At 47.6% G+C, this 17,327-nt stretch overlaps 1 long non-coding RNA gene across 1 annotated transcript in view; it reads right to left on the bottom strand.

The window, feature by feature from the left end:
• Positions 1-17,327, bottom strand: part of LOC134909733 (uncharacterized) — a 108,078-nt gene that overhangs the window by 11,550 nt on the left and 79,201 nt on the right. The window contains exon 3 of the long non-coding RNA XR_010176013.1: positions 11,995-12,033. This is a non-coding gene — a long non-coding RNA (uncharacterized LOC134909733). The remainder of the gene's footprint in view (positions 1-11,994; positions 12,034-17,327) is intronic.

The raw sequence follows: 17,327 nt of genomic DNA, 5'->3' as shown, positions 1-17,327 counted from the left end.
CGTGAATATCAGTGCATGGAGAGAAATTAGAGTCCTCTATAATAAAAGGCTAATGCTTCTCCTCGCCTCTGTGAAAAACTCATGTCGACCTAGCACATGTCGACCTTCCAACCCTGTCGACCTAGTGACTGTTGACCTATAGTGGTCGGCCAAAACATTGTCGACCTAGACAGTGTCGATCTTCAGACCGGAGCCCATATTGAAGTCACCTAGAGTGTTTTAATAGTCTAAGCCAGGCATGTCCAAACTGTAGCCCTCCAGCTGTTGAGAAACGACACATCCCAGCATTCTCTGACAGCAACACTGTGTCAGGGCATGCTGGGATATGTAGTTTCACAACAGCTGGTGGGCCGCAGTTTGGACATGCCTGGTCTAAGCCATCAATTTCCTAATTATACCATACCAGCCTGTCAAAATGACGGATCAGAACAGTAATGGTATCCCCGGCGGCTGTGCGATCCTAAACAGAGCAACCAGCTAGTGGCCGCTGCCAAGTAAAACACTTGAATTGCCCCCACAGAGGCGAGGAGAAGCATTAGCCTTTTATTATAGAGGACTCTAATTTCTATTGATGATCCACACCCCTTCAATATGGCCTTTATTTAACAATATACAACAATTTCCAGAACTGGATAGTAGGGTCATTACATCATAAATAGAATAAGGTCTCTATTAATGAAGAGGAACATAAAATCTTATGTTTTTGGGCGGTTAAAAATGATTATGAGGAAAACAGAAAATATGTGGGCGCAAAATCTATAAATATATTACAAACAAAAATGTAAGTTAAGAAATTAAATCTTTACAATAAGAAGAGTTATGGTAGACTTACCATGGTTAACTCTTTCTGCGAAGTACATTGGGTTCCACGGGGAAACATCGGCGTGTAGAGCGGGCTCTTGATCCAGAGGCACCATCAGGCAAAGCTTTGACTGTCACAGGATGCATAGGGGCCTCCTCTATAACCACCGCCTCCAAGCACTGAGAGCTCAGTTTTGTTAACCAGTCCAATGCAGTAGCAGGTAAAAAAGAAGGCAGATGTTAGTCACATAGAAATACAATCTCACGACAGGAGAGGGTACCAGCGGCTAATACCAAACAACCCAAAGAGGCTAGGTGCGTCATGGTGGGCGCCCTGTGGAACCCAGTGTACTTTGCAGAAAGAGAGTTAACCATGGTAAGTCTACCATAACTCTCCTTTTCTGCAGCAGGGTACATTGGTTTCCACAGGGAAACATCGGGGATGTCCTAAAGCGGTTCCTCAAGGGTGGGGATGTGCCTTAGCGGGTAAGAAAACCCGTCGTACAGAGGAAGCATCCTTTGAGGTGGAAGTATCAAAGGCATAGAACCTAATAAACGTGTTCCCTGAGGACCACGTAGCCGCCTTGCACAACTGTTCTGGGGACGCACCACGGTGGGCCCCCCAAGAAGGTCCCACAGACCGAGTAGAATGGGCTTTAATTGCAGCAGGAACTGGGAGTCCAGCCTGCACATAAACTTGTGCAATCACCATTCCAATCCATTTGGCCAAGGTTTGCTTATTTGCAGGCCAGCCACATTTGTGAAAACCAAACGGCACAAAGAAGGCATCTGACCTCCTGAGAGAGGCAGTCCTCTCCACATAGACACGGAGAGCCCTAACCACATCCAAAGAATGTTCTCTGGGAGACGATGCCAAAGAGCTAAATGCCAGACCCACAATCTCTTGGTTAATGTGAATAGATGACACCACCTTAGGCAGATAACCTGGGCGAGTTCGTAGAACTGCCTGGTCCCGGTGGAATATGAGAAAGGGTGGACAACAGGACAAAGCGCCTAAGTCCGACATCCGTCTTGCAGAGGCAATAGCCAGCAAGAACAGGACCTTGGCTGTGAGCCATTTAAGGTCCTCCGATTCAAGAGGTTCAAATGGAGACTCTTGCAGGGCATTCAGCACGACAGACAAATCCCACGGAGCCACGGGAGGGACATAGGGAGGCTGAATCCGAATAACGCCCTGAATGACTGTATGAACGTCTGGTATAGAGGCAATTTTTCTTGAAACCAAACCGACAAGGCAGATAAGCCAGTATTCTGGAAGTTCTGAATCTATAGACATCATAATTCTTCTCAGCACACCAGGTGGAGTAAGAATTCCAAACCCTGTAATAAATCCGGGCAGAGGCCGGTTTGCGGGCTTTCCACATAGTATGAATAACTGCCTCTGAAAATCCTTTTGCTCTCAGGAGTGATACTTCAAGAGCCATGCCATCACAGCCAGTCTGGCCAGGTCTGGGTAGAGACAAGGGCCCTGTGCGAGGTGGTCTGGCCATTGAGGAAGTAGAAGGGGATGCCCCGTCTATAGACCCTGCAGGTCTGAGAACCAATGCCTTCTGGGCCAAGCTGGGGTGACTAGAAGCAACATTCCTCCTTACTGTTTGAACTTCCATAGAATTCTGGGCAGGAGTGACACTGGAGAGAACACACAAGGCAGTCGAAAGTTCCATGGAATTGCTAGTGCATTCACGAATGCTGCTTGAGGATCCCTTGCCCTTGATCCGAAGACCGGAACCTTGTGATTGTGTAGAGACGCCTGTCCACTAGGAGTTGAAAGACTTCTGGATGAAGACTCCACTCTCGCGTGCATGTCCTGGCGATGGAGGTAGTCCGCTTCCCAGTTCAGGACACTCTGAATGAACACTGCCGATATACTTGGCAGATGGCGTTCTGCCCAACAAAGGATTTTTGACACTTCCATCATAGCCATGTGGCTTCGAGTGCCGCCTTGATGGTTTATGTATGCCACTGTCGTGGCGTTGTCCGTCCGTACCTGAACCGGCCTGTTCTGTACCAGAGGCAGGGCAAGTGATAACGCATTGAATACCGCCCTCAGCTCTAGGATGTTTATTGGGAGGAGTGATTCTTCCTTGGTCCACCGACCCTGAAAAGAGTGTTGCTCCAACACCGCTCCCCATCCCCTCAGACTGGCGTCCGTCGTCAGGAGGACCCAGTCGGGGATCCAGAAGGGACGGTCCCTGCTCAATTGCTGGTCCTGGAGCCACCAGGTCAGCGACAAACGAACCACCGGAGTCAACAAGATCAATTCGGATCTGATCCGATGAGGCAGGCCGTCCCACTTGGCAAGAATTAATCGTTGCAGAGGGCGGGAATGAAAATGAGCGTACTCCACCATGTCAAATGCCGACACCATGAGGCCCAGCACTTGCATCGCCGAGTGCATAGACACTCTGGGGAGACGGATGAAGAGTCTTATCCTGTCCTGGATTTTCAGGACCTTGTCTGGATACAGGAACAGTCTCTGACTGTGTGTGTCCAGAAGCGCCCCTAGGTGCACCATGCTCTGAGCTGGGACCATTGAGGACTTCTTTTAATTGATCAGCCATCCATGGGTTTGTAGGCAATTTACCGTCAATTTTAGATGACTGAGGAGGACTTTGTGGGAACTCGCCAGAATCAGCAGGTTGTCCAAGTACGGCATCTGACTCCCTGATGACGGAGGTGCATGGTCATCATGGCCATAACCTTGGTGAAGATGCAAAGAGCCGTGGCCAGTCCAAATGGCAGAGCCTAGAATTGGTAGTGACTGTTGCCAATAGCAAACTGTAGGTACTGCTGATGCGATATGGCAATATGAATATGCAGATAAGCATCCTGTATATCCAGGGATACCATGTAATCTCTGGGTTCCATAGCCAGCACAATTGAGTGCAACGTTTCCATACGAAACTTGGCTACCCTCACAAACTTGTTCAGTGATTTTAGGTTGAGTATAGGCCGAAAAGACCAGTTGGGTTTCTGCACCGTTTGCAGAGCCTGTGCCTTCAACGGATCCGAAGGGAGTACCGTAGTGCAGAACTGGTGAGGGGTACGTCTCCTGAAGGAGACAGCGCACCCGTGAGAGACAGCTTCCAGTACCCAAGCATCTGAAGTGGTCTTTAACCAGACCAGGCGAACTGTAGAAGTTGGCCTCCCACCCTGGGGTCCCCCAGGGGGAGGCCCGCCCCATCATGCAGCAGGCTTGTCTTGTTTAGAAGCAGGCTGGCCACTGACAGGCTGCCCAAGGCTGTTTCGTCTTGTGCTTGGTGGTCTTGGGAGCATGAGATTGTCTGGGGTAAGTCTGACCCTTGATTTTCTCCTGAGGTCGAAAGGAACGAAAAGGTGGTAGTCTTCGCCTTTTGTGTAGAAGGATTAGTAGGAGGAAGAAAACCATCTTAGCAGCTGCTAATTCAGACACTCTTTTATTAAGATCCTCTCCAAATAAAATGTCGCCAGTAAAGGGGAGTACCTCCAAGGTCTTCTTGGGAGTCTAAATCCACTTTCCACATCCTCAACCACCATATACGGCGAGCAAAGACAGATGTGGATGACGCTTATCTGTCGTTTTTTTTTTAGTGTGGTGACAGGAAGAGTAGATGACACCACTAGGCAAGTGACGTGAGACTCCACCGGCGGCGGATTCTACCACTTATTACATAGCTCTGCAGGGAGAGGATATCGAGCCAAGGCCCATTTAGGGAGCGGGAATTTCTTACCTGGGGTAGACCAGGGTTCCCGCCTGATGTTCACAAGATGATCAGAATAGGGTAGTACAGTTCTAACCACTTTCTGCTGTTTAAACATATCAGTTTTCTTGGCCACTGTAGTGGTATTTGTAGGATCTACTTAATAGCAACAACTAGGGCAGGGACATTAGTAACACATGGAGGGAGAATCCTCATCAGTAACACGGACCGTATGCTCCCCCTCCTCTTCAGATGAAACATCAGAGAGGTTAGTGGATTGTGAGGACCCAGGAACACGGGAGTGACCTGGAGTAGATTTCTGTCTGATTTAACTGCTGCAGTTGGTTAGATGAATTTTCCGCCCAGGGCGGATTTACCAGAGGGACCCTTTCTGGTGGCAGTGGCACCAGAAGTCCCATAGGGGAGGGTTAACGGACCACCAGAGTCCATAGGAGGGTATTGAACATAGCCCATGGTGGCTCCATGGTAGTCACAGGAGCTGCAGGCTGACTGGAAGGTATAGGACATTTAGTACAGAGACCATCACACAATGGGGGTAATTCTGAGTTGATCGCAGCAGGAACTTTGTTAGCAGTTGGGCAAAACCATGTGCACTGCAGGGGAGGCAGATGTAACATTTGGGTGGGGTGTGTTCAATCTGCAATCTAAATTGCAGTGTAAAAATAAAACAGCCAGTATTTACCCTGCACAGAAACAAAATAACCCACCCAAATCTAACTCTCTCTGCACATGTTACAGCGGCCTCCCCTGCAGTGCACATGGTTTTGCCCAACTGCTAACAAAGTTCCTGCTGCGATCAACTCCGAATTACCCCGAATATTTCCCCCTCAGGTAAACCTCTGGAGCATACCTTGCACATTACAGGAGCCTCCAGAGCTTTACTGCCCCTATTGTTAGACATTGTGTAACCCTACATAGGGATTGTGTGTGTGTGTGTGTGTGTGTGTGTGTATATACTTTATTGTATGTATAGTATTTATTTATTGCATGAACTATAAAGCGATAAATGCATTAGCATGAATTGAAGGGACTATTTATGCACGTGAATAGAAGGTTCAAGAAAAAGGTACCACGAGCCCTGGGCAGGCACCCGCGAGAGGAGCAGTTGGCAGTTACTGGAGGAGAGGGGATATATAGTGCTGCAGGGAGGAGAGCCCGGTGGTGTGCTGTGTCAGTTGGAGCTAGGAGAGGATCAGGATCGGGACGGAGGAGATTGTTGTGCAGGACCAGGAGGCATCTGACCCCGACTCACAGAAACTCATGCTGACTTACTTACCCGATAGGAGCGGTGCGGTGTTCGGACCCGGAGCGTATCGAGCGGCACAAAGGGGACGCATACAGCCAGCCAGCAGCTGAGCTGCCACAGCAAAAAACAGCAAAGGCGGAGGACGAAGAGAGGCAGGGACGCCACGGAGAGGAAGACTCAGGGCGGAGACTGTCAGATTGACGTGCTCCCTGAGCTGCGGCTCCTCCTCTGAGTGACAGCGCCAGCAACCTGCCTCTTGTGTGAGTACAGTACAATAGTACAGTGTATGCTGGTCACAGCTGATAGCCCAGGCCAGTGACAGCAGCTCCGCACCAGCTCAGGCACAGCATTGACAGAAGCCTGCATAGCCCGCATTGATACAATCCACATATCCTACGGTGTTAAGCAGGAAAAGGGGAGCAGCAGCTAGATAAGACATAGACATACGCAGGCAGCGCATAACTGGCACAGTAACTGTCATACTGCGAGAGGACCAGAGTACATCTGCTAGTGAGTCTTCACGCCAGCAAGAGGCTGGGGGAGCTTAGTGATCCAATTCAGCTATAGTGCCAGGGAGAGAAGATTTACCAGATCAAACTTACCAATTACCACCATATTATAATTAGTGATGAGCGGATTCGGTTTTACTCGGTTTTACTCGGTTCTCAAAACCGAATCTTATTGGCTATCCAAAACACGTGACATCAGTGAGCCAATAAGATTCGGTTTTGAGAACCGAGTAAAACCGAGTAAAACCGAATCCGCTCATCTCTAATTATAATATCCCCTGCGAGCCGCCAGGAATGGGCAACAAATATTACAGCAAACATTAAGGTGACTGTATTATTTATATTTATTTTGTTGGAGAACTGGCGAATGTATCAGTATAACAATTTATAGCTAGTGTGGCAACAAACTAATAAACTACCAACTATAGATTTGGTACTATGTGTAATGCCACAGTATAACGAAAGGCTTTCCTTACTTACATACTCAAGTAACAGTGACTGACGGAATATCCATATCCTCTAGACTTACAGTAGCTTATGGAAAAGGAATAAGCTACAGAGAGGAAACAAACTTAAACTGCACTAATTGCCCTCTAATAAATTCAGAGGACATGGATACAAGGATATATAGTACCAATGTTGGTACTGTAGTTAGATACGTGTTTACTGGTAAAACTCCGGTGCACTCATGTGCACCGGAAATTTTTCGGGTTTTGGATTCGGTTCCGCGGCCGTGTTTTGGATTCGGACGCGTTTTGGCAAAACCTCCCTGAAAATTTTTTGTCGGATTCGGGTGTGTTTTGGATTCGGGTGTTTTTTTACAAAAAACCCTCAAAAACAGCTTAAATCATAGAATTTGGGGGTCATTTTGATCCCATAGTATTATTAACCTCAATAACCATAATTTCCACTAATTTCCAGTCTATTCTGAACACCTCACAATATTATTTTTAGTCCTAAAATTTGCACCGAGGTCGCTGGATGACTAAGCTAAGCGACCCAAGTGGCCGACACAAACACCTGGCCCATCTAGGAGTGGCACTGCAGTGTCAGGCAGGATGGCACTTCAAAAAAATAGTCCCCAAACAGCACATGATGCAAAGAAAAATGAAAGAAAAAAGAGGTGCAAGATGGAATTGTCCTTGGGCCCTCCCACCCACCCTTATGTTGTATAAACAGGACATGCACACTTTAACAAACCCATCATTTCAGCAACAGGTTCTGCCACACAACTGTGACTGAAATGACTGGTTGGTTGGTTTGGGCCCCCACCAAAAAAGAAGCAATCAATATCTCCTTGCACAAACTGGCTCTACAGAGGCAAGATGTCCATCTCCTCCTCATCGTCCGATTCCTCACCCCTTTCACTGGGTACATCCCCCTCCTCACAGATTATTAATTTGTCCCCACTGGAATCCACCATCTCAGGTCCCTGTGTACTTTCTGGAGGCAATTGCTGGTGAATGTCTCCACGGAGGAATTGATTATAATTTTATCCACATTTTCTGGAAGTAACCTCGTACGCCGATTGCTGACAAGGTGAGCGGCTGCACTAAACACTCTTTCGGAGTACACACTGGAGGGGGGGCAACTTAGGTAAAATAAAGCCAGTTTGTGCAAGGGCCTCCAAATTGCCTCTTTTTCCTGCCAGTATACGTATGGACTGTCTGATGTGCCTACTTGGATGCGGTCACTCATATAATCCTCCACCATTCTTTCAATGGTGACAGAATCATATGCAGTGACAGTAGACGACATGTAAGTAATCGTTGGCAGGTCCTTCAGTCCGGAACAGATGTCAGCACTCGCTCCAGACTGCCCTACATCACCGCCAGCGGGTGGGCTCGGAATTCTTAGCCTTTTCCTCGCACCCCCAGTTGCGGGAGAATGTGAAGGAGGAGCTGTTGACGGGTCACGTTCCGCTTGACTTGACAATTTTCTCACCAGCAGGTCTTTGAACCTCTGCAGACTTGTGTCTGCCGGAAAGAGAGATACAACGTAGGTTTTAAATCTAGGATCGAGCACGGTGGCCAAAATGTAGTGCTCTGATTTCAACAGATTGACCACCCGTGAATCCTGGTTAAGCGAATTAAGGGCTCCATCCACAAGTCCCACATGCCTAGCGGAATCGCTCTGTTTTAGCTCCTCCTTCAATGTCTCCAGCTTCTTCTGCAAAAGCCTGATGAGGGGAATGACCTGACTCAGGCTGGCAGTGTCTGAACTGACTTCACGTGTGGCAAGTTCAAAGGGTTGCAGAACCTTGCACAACGTTGAAATCATTCTCCACTGCGCTTGAGTCAGGTGCATTCCCCCTCCTTTGCCTATATCGTAGGCAGATGTATAGGCTTGAATGGCCTTTTCCTGCTCCTCCATCCTCTGAAGCATATAGAGGGTTGAATTCCACCTCGTTACCACCTCTTGCTTCAGATGATGGCAGGGCAGGTTCAGGACTGTTTGCTGGTGCTCCAGTCTTCGGCACGCGGTGGCTGAATGCCGAAAGTGGGCCGCAATTCTTCGGGCCACCGAAAGCATCTCTTGCACGCCCCTGTCATTTTTTAAATAATTCTGCACCACCAAATTCAATGTATGTGCAAAACATGGGACGTGCTGGAATTTGCCCAGATGTAATGCACGCAAAATATTAATGGCGTTGTCCGATGTCACAAATCCCCAGGAGAGTCCAATTGGGGTAAGCCATTCTGCGATGATGTTCCTCAGTTTCCGTAAGAGGTTGTCATTTGTGTGCCTCTTATGGAAAGCGGTGATACAAAGCGTAGCCTGCCTAGGAACGAGTTGGCGTTTGCGAGATGCTGCTACTAGTGCTGCTGTTCTTGCTGCGGGAGGCAATACATCTACCCAGTGGGCTGTCACAGTCATATAGTTCTGAGTCTGCCCTGCTCCACTTGTCCACATGTCCGTGGTTAAGTGGACATTGGGTACAACTGCATTTTTTAGGACACTGGTGACTCTTTTTCTGACGTCTGTGTACATTTTTGGTATCGCTTGCCTAGAGAAATGGAACCTAGATGGTATTTGGTACCGGGGACACAGTACCTCAATCAAGTTTCTAGTTCCCTGTGAATTAACGGTGGATACCGGAAACACGTTTCTCACCACCCAGGCTGCCAAGGCCTGAGTTATCCACTTTGCAGCAGGATGACTGCTGTGATATTTAATCTTCCTCGCAAAGGACTGTTGGACAGTCAATTGCTTACTGGAAGTAGTACAAGTGGTCTTCCGACTTCCCCTCTGGGATGACGATCGACTCCCAGCAGCAACAACAGCAGCGCCAGCGTTACACTCAAGGATGCATCGGAGGAATCCCAGGCAGGAGAGGACTCGTCAGACTTGACAGTGACATGGCCTGCAGGACTATTGGCTTTCCTGTGTAAGGAGGAAATTGACACTGAGGGAGTTGGTGGTGTGGTTTGCAGGAGCTTGGATACAAGAGGAAGGGATTTAGTGGTCAGTGGACTGCTTCCACTGTCATCCAAAGTTTTTGAACTTGTCACTGACTTCTGATGAATGCGGTCCAGGTGACTTATAAGGGAGGATGTTCCTAGGTGGTTAACGTCCTTACCCCTACTTATTACAGCTTGACAAAGGCAACACACGGCTTGACACCAGTTGTCCGCATTTCTGTTGAAATAATTCCACACCGAAGAGGTGATTTTTTTTTTTTGTATTTTGACCAGGCATGTCAATGGCCATATTCGTCCCACGGACAACAGGTGTCTCCCCGGGTGCCTGACTTAAACAAACCACCTCACCATCAGAATCCTCCTTGTCAATTTCCTCCTCAGCGCCAGCAACACCCATATCCTCATCCTGGCGTACTTCAACAGTGACATCTTCAATTTGACTATCAGGAACTGGACTGCTGGTGCTCCTTCCAGCACTTGCAGGGGGGCATGCAAATGGTGGAAGGCGCAACCTCTTCCCGTCCAGTGCTGGGAAGGTCAGGCATCGCAACCGACACAATTGGACTCTCCTTGGGGATTTGTGATTTAGAAGAACGCACAGTTCTTTGCTGTGCTTTTGCCATCTTAACTCTTTTAAGTTTTCTAGCAGGAGGATGAGTGCTTCCATCCTCAGGTGAAGCTGAACCACTAGCCTTGCCACTCCGTGTCGTAAATGGCACATTGGCAAGTTTACGCTTCTCCTCAGACGATTTTGATTTAGATTTTTGGGTCATTTTACTGAGCTTTATTTTTTTGGATTTTACATGCTCTCTACTATGACATTGGGCATTGGCCTTGACAGACGACGTTGATGGCATTTCATCGTCTCGGCCATGACTAGTGGCAGCAGCTTCAGTATGAGGTGGAAGTGGATCTTGATCTTTCCCTATTTTACCCTCTACATTTTTGTTCTCCATTTTTTAATGTGTGGAATTATATGCCAGTAATATATCAATAGCAATGGCCTACTACTATATATACAACTGAAATGCACCACAGGTATGGATGGATAGTATACTTGACGACACAGAGGTAGGTAGAGCAGTGGACTACTGTACCGTACTGCTATTTAGTATATACTGGTGGTCAGCAAACTGTGCAAAACTGAAATGCCCCACAGGTATGGATGGATAGTATACTTGACGACACAGAGGTAGGTAGAGCAGTGGACTACTGTACCGTACTGCTATATATATATAGTTATACTGGTGGTCAGCAAACTGTGCAAAACTGAAATGCACCACAGGTATGGATGGATAGTATACTTGACGACACAGAGGTAGGTAGAGCAGTAGCCTTCTGTACCGTACTGCTATATAGTATATACTGGTGGTCAGCAAACTGTGCAAAACTGAAATGCACCACAGGTATGGATGGATAGTATACTTGACGACACAGAGGTAGGTAGAGCAGTGGACTACTGTACCTTACTGCTATATATATATAGTTATACTGGTGGTCAGAAAAATTCTGCACTGTCCTCCTACTATATACTACAATGCAGCACAGATATGGAGCGTTTTTCAGGCAGAGAACGTATAATACTGGTGGTCACTGGTCAGCAAAACTCTGCACTGTCCTCCTACTATATAATACTGCTGGTCCCCAGTCCCCACAATAAAGCAATTAGCACACTGAGCACAGATATTTGCAGCACACTGAGCACAGTCAGATATGGGGCGTTTTTCAGGCAGAGAACGTAGATATTTGCACTTGCAGCACACTGAGCACAGATATTTGCAGCACACTGAGCACAGATATTTGCAGCACAATTTGCAGCCCACTGAACATAGAAACTGAGAGGACGCCAGCCACGTCCTCTCACGATCATCTCCAATGTACGAGTGAAAAATGGCGGCGACGCGCGGCTCCTTATATAGAATACGAATCTCGCGAGAATCCGACCGCGGGATGATGACGTTCGGGCGCGCTCGGGTTAACCGAGCAAGGCGGGAGGATCCGAGTCTGCCTCGGACCCGTGTAAAATGGGTGAAGTTCGGGGGGGTTCCCGCTCATCACTAATGCTGACTAAAATACCCGGGTATTCAGGTACTTGCCAATACATTCTACAGTGTGTTTTTAGTAATACAGTATATTTTTTATATATTTTTTGTAATGCATGCAAATATACTCTGTTAAGGAAGCAAAAGGGAATGCAGTGAAGGAATATTCTTACATTTAAATTGTAAACTGATCTCACTGTACTAATTTTGCTGATTTTAATAAAACTCTTCTTGAATTAACATTATACTTACCGATGAAGCTTTCATTTGGAAGTTGACGAAGTTGATGACCTGAAAAAGAAAGGGAAGGTAATTAAACCTACTGTATGTGTGTAATTTGATTTTACTGTCTATACGCCATATTAGTTTAATACTCCTTCCATTCAAGTATATGAGTATATGTGATTTAGGCTTACCCAAGTAGCCTAGAAATTTAGCTTGGGTGGAGGTACTCTATATTGCCATAACCACCCATCTGACAATGACATCAACTAAGGGTAAAGGATGGTTACAGTTGTAATAAAGCAACAATCAGGCTAACAGTACGATGAAGCCAGACAGAGTACACAATCTGCGGACAAAGTACACACCTGCGTAAGAGTACACAAACTTGTGAACTAAATCCCAGTTGTACGTGACTAACACAGTAACTTATCCATATAATGATAAGTACTGTGTACACTATATTAGAGGACCCTGGCGCACCTAGTCTTTTCGGGTACAGAATATCGTGATAGCTTCTTTAGATGGGATACACATGAGAGTGAAACCATACAGCAAATACAGGCACACACAGTCACAGGCAAGGCAGAGATTATTATAAGCACATTAAAACTGCACTGGACTAGTGTGTGTGTGTGTGTGTGTGTGTGTGTGTGTGTGTGTGTGTGTGTGTGTGTGTGTGTGTGTGTGTGTGTGTGTGTGTGTATGTATGTATGTATGTATGTATGTATGTGTGGGTGTGTGTATGTATATATATATATATATATATATATATATAGATATATATAGATAGATAGATAGATAGATTATAAGGGCACGGTCGTGCCCTTATATTAAGGCTGAATCGAACAAACGGAATTCTCCCATAGGGAACTTCTGAGATGGGGGCATGGTGTTTGAGGGGCTACACCTCAAAAGCGATTGGACAGACTGAGCTGAAATTTGGCATGGACGCGTAGAATTGTCACCCGCTGCTGCATGCCAAATTTCAGGGCAAAATAATAAAAAAACGAATAAGACTTGGGGTTTGTTTTATTAGATTGATCTTGTCCCAGTGTAGTGCCTTTTGGGGTTGTGGTTTTTCAGAAAGTTATAGTTTTTTTTAAATTAAGTAAAATATGCCCCATTATAAAGATAGGGCTTTTCAATTTGTTGCGGCTGCGCAGTGGCCGCCAGCAGGGGGTGTACAAAGAGTAGCTTCAAATGGGTGTACAAATATGGCTGACTTTGAAGATTTCGATCTGCACAGAAGCGGACATCTGACCTGCCATCCTCCTCGCAGCCAGAACCTCTGCCGGTCCCCTCTTTAGACTGCCGCTTGGCCAGCAATAAGGTATACGGGGGGGGGGAGGGGCAGTAAGTGAGCGGCGCTGGCGGCTCATTTATACACCGGGCGCCCTGTGCGGTGGTGTAATATTCCCCCCCGCGCGCCCCCGTCGCGTGTGCTCTTACCCGGGAGGGGAGGGGTGTGCATTGCTGGCACAGGAGTGCAGACTACCTCTCTGGCTGATGGGTGATGAGAGGTATCTGTAGTGCATGGGCGGCTCCCCGGCCCCGCTGCTAGTGCGGTGTGAGTGCGGCCAGGCAGATGTTTGGATGTGTCACTGTGGAACCGGCAGCGAGTCACCCAGCGACCCATCAGAGCGGCGGAGGAGGAATGCGGCGCAGAGCGATAGTCTCTCTCTCCCCCCCCACTATATCAATATACAGCAGCTGCCGAGCTCCCGCCTCCCGGAGAAGAGGAGGTGCAAGTGAACAGGCAACGTCTCCCAGCAGCTTACGGCCTCGCTACAGTTTACTGTCAGGAGATCGGGTGCAGGTCAGGAGTGCTGGCATGGAAGGAGCTTTTTTTTATGACTCGGGTTGATGTCCATGGCAGCAGGTGCCTTACTGGGTGTGGGAGCAGATAATCTGCAGTAAGTGTGTTCTGTAGTTGGAGTGTGTGTTATCTGTCTGTAGTCTGAGTGAGTGCCAGTGGGTGTGTGAGGGGGGCAATCTGTGTGTGTAATATACATTCTGACTGTGTGCATGTGTTTGTTTGTTTGTGTGTGTCTGTCTTTAAGGGGGTGGTCAGTCTGTGTGTGGGTGTGTGTTTTATGTTGGCAATACACCTTTACTGTTTTATAGGGGTGGGGCATGGCGAGCGCAACAAAGTGAATATATTATGTGTATGTATGAGAGCGGCAGTGTATGGATATATGGATGTATGAGAGCGGCAGTGTATGGATGTATGAGAGCGGCAGTGTATTGGATATATGGATGTATGAGAGCGGCAGTGTGTGGATGTATGAGAGATGCAGTGTACGGATATATGGATGTATGAGAGCGGCCGTGTATGGATATATGGATGTATGAGAGCGGCCGTGTATGGATGTATGAGAGCGGCAGTGTACGGATATATGGATGTATGAGAGCGGCCGTATATGGATGTATGAGAGTGGCCGTGTATGGATGTATGAGAGTGGCAGTGTACGGATATATGGATGTATGAGAGTGGCAGTGTACGGATATATGGATGTATGAGAGCGGCAGTGTACGGATATATGGATGTATGAGAGCGGCAGTGTACGGATATATGGATGTATGAGAGCGGCAGTGTGTGGATGTATGAGAAATGCAGTGTACGGATATATGGATGTATGAGAGCGTCAGTGTATGGATATATGGATGAATGAGAGCGGCACTGTACAGATATATGGATGTATGAGAGCGGCAGTGTACAGATATATGGATTTATGAGAGCGGCAGTGTACGGATATATGGATGTATGAGAGCGGCAGTGTACGGATTTATGGATGTATGAGAGCGGCAGTGTACGGATATATGGATGTATGAGAGCGGCAGTGTACGGATATATGGATGTATGAGAGCGGCAGTATATGGATGTATGAGGGCGGCAGTGTACGGATATATGGATGTATGAGAGCGGCAGTGTATGGATATATGGATGTATGAGAGCGACAGTGTACAGATATATGAATGTATGAGAGTGGCCGTGTATGGATGTATGAGAGCAGCAGTGTACAGATATATGGATGTATGAGAGCGGCAGTGTACAGATATATGGATGTATGGGAGTGGCAGTGTACAGATATATGGATGTATGAGAGCGGCAGTGTATGGATAATAAGATTTTACTCACCGGTAAATCTATTTCTCGTAGTCCGTAGTGGATGCTGGGAACTCCGTAAGGACCATGGGGAATAGCGGCTCCGCAGGAGACTGGGCACAACTAAAGAAAGCTTTAGGTCACCTGGTGTGCACTGGCTCCTCCCACTATGACCCTCCTCCAAGCCTCAGTTAGGACACTGTGCCCGGACGAGCTGACATAATAAGGAAGGATTTTGAATCCCGGGTAAGACTCATACCAGCCACACCAATCACACCGTATAACTCGTGATACTATACCCAGTTAACAGTATGAATATAACTGAGCCTCTCAACAGATGGCTCAACAATAACCCTTTAGTTAGGCAATAACTATATACAAGTATTGCAGACAATCCACACTTGGGATGGGCGCCCAGCATCCACTACGGACTACGAGAAATAGATTTACCGGTGAGTAAAATCTTATTTTCTCTGACGTCCTAGTGGATGCTGGGAACTCCGTAAGGACCATGGGGATTATACCAAAGCTCCCAAACGGGCGGGAGAGTGCGGATGACTGCAGCACCGAATGAGAGAACTCCAGGTCCTCCTCAGCCAGGGTATCAATTTTATAGAATTTAGCAAACGTGTTTGCCCCTGACCAAATTGCAGCTCGGCAAAGTTGGAAAGCCGAGACCCCTCGGGCAGCTGCCCAAGATGAGCCCACCTTCCTTGTGGAATGGGCTTTTACAGATTTTGGCTGCGGTAGTCCAGCCGCAGAATGCGCCAGCTGAATTGTAATACAAATCCAGCGAGCAATAGTCTGCTTAGAAGCAGGAGCACCCAGTTTGCTGGGTGCATACAGGATAAACAGCGAGTCAGTTCTCCTGACTCTAGCCGTCCTGGAAACATAATTTTTCAAGGCCCTGACTACGTCCAGTAACTTGGAATCCTCCAAGTCCCTAGTAGCCGCAGGCACTATAATAGGTTGGTTCAAGTGAAAAGCTGATATCACCTTAGGGAGAAACTGGGGACGAGTCCTCAATTCTGCCCTATCCATATGGAAAATCAGATAAGGACTTTTATATGACAAAGCCCGCCAATTCTGATACACGCCTGGCCGAAGCCAAGGCCAATAACATGACCACTTTCCGCGTGAGATATTTTAGATCCACGGTTTTTAGTGGCTCACACCAATGTGATTTTAAGAAACTCAACACCACGTTGAGAACCCAAGGTGCCACTGGAGGCACAACCGGGGGCTGAATATGCAGCACTCCTTTTACAATGTCTGAACTTCAGGAACTGAAGCTAGTTCTTTTTGGAAGAAAATCGACAGAGCCGAGATCTGTACCTTAATGGAGCCTAATTTTAGGCCCATAGACACTCCTGCTTGTAGGAAATGCAGAAATCGACCTAGTTGAAATTCCTCTGTTGGGGCCTTTTTGGCCTCACACCAAGCAACATATTTTCGCCATATGCGGTGATAATGTTTTGCAGTTACATCTTTCCTGGCTTGAATCAGCGTAGGAATGACTTCCTCCGGAATGCCCTTTTCCTTTAGGATCCGGCGTTCAACCGCCATGCCGTCAAAACGTATCCGCGGTAAGTCTTGGAACAGACAGGGCCCCTGCTGCCGCAGGTCCTGTCTGAGCGGCAGAGGCCATGGGTCCTCTGATATAATTTCCTGAAGTTCTGGGTACCAAGCTCTTCTTGGCCAATCCGGAACCACGAGTATCGTTCTTACTCCTCGCCTTCCTATTATTCTCAGTACCTTTTGTATGAGAGGCAGAGGGAGGAACACATAAACCGACTGGTACACCCACGGTGTTACCAGAGCGTCCACAGCTATCGCCTGAGGGTCCTTTGACCTGGCGCAATATCTTTTATAGCTTTTTGTTGAGGCGGGATGCCATCATGTCCACCTGTGGCCTTTCCCAATGGTGTACAATCCTTTGGAAGACTTCTGGATGAAATCCCCACTCTCCCGGGTGGAGGTCGTGTCCGCTGAGAAGATCTGCTTCCCAGTCGTCCACTCCGGGAATGAACACTGCTGACAGTGTTAACACATGATTTTCCGCCCATCGGAGAATCCTTGTGGCTTCTGCCATCGCCATCCTGCTTCTTGTGCCGCCCTGTCGGTTTACATGAGCGACCGCCGTGATGTTGTCTGACTGGATCAGCACTGGCCGGTGTTGAAGCAGGGGTCTAGCCTGACTTAGGGCATTGTAAATGGCCCAAAGTTCCAGAACATTTATGTGTAGGGAAGTCTC

This window comes from Pseudophryne corroboree, chromosome 4, assembly GCF_028390025.1.
Source record: "Pseudophryne corroboree isolate aPseCor3 chromosome 4, aPseCor3.hap2, whole genome shotgun sequence".
Taxonomy (NCBI): Eukaryota; Metazoa; Chordata; class Amphibia; order Anura; family Myobatrachidae; genus Pseudophryne; species Pseudophryne corroboree.
The sequence above is the reverse complement of the archived record's forward strand: the minus strand, read 5'-3'. Positions and strand labels throughout refer to the sequence as shown.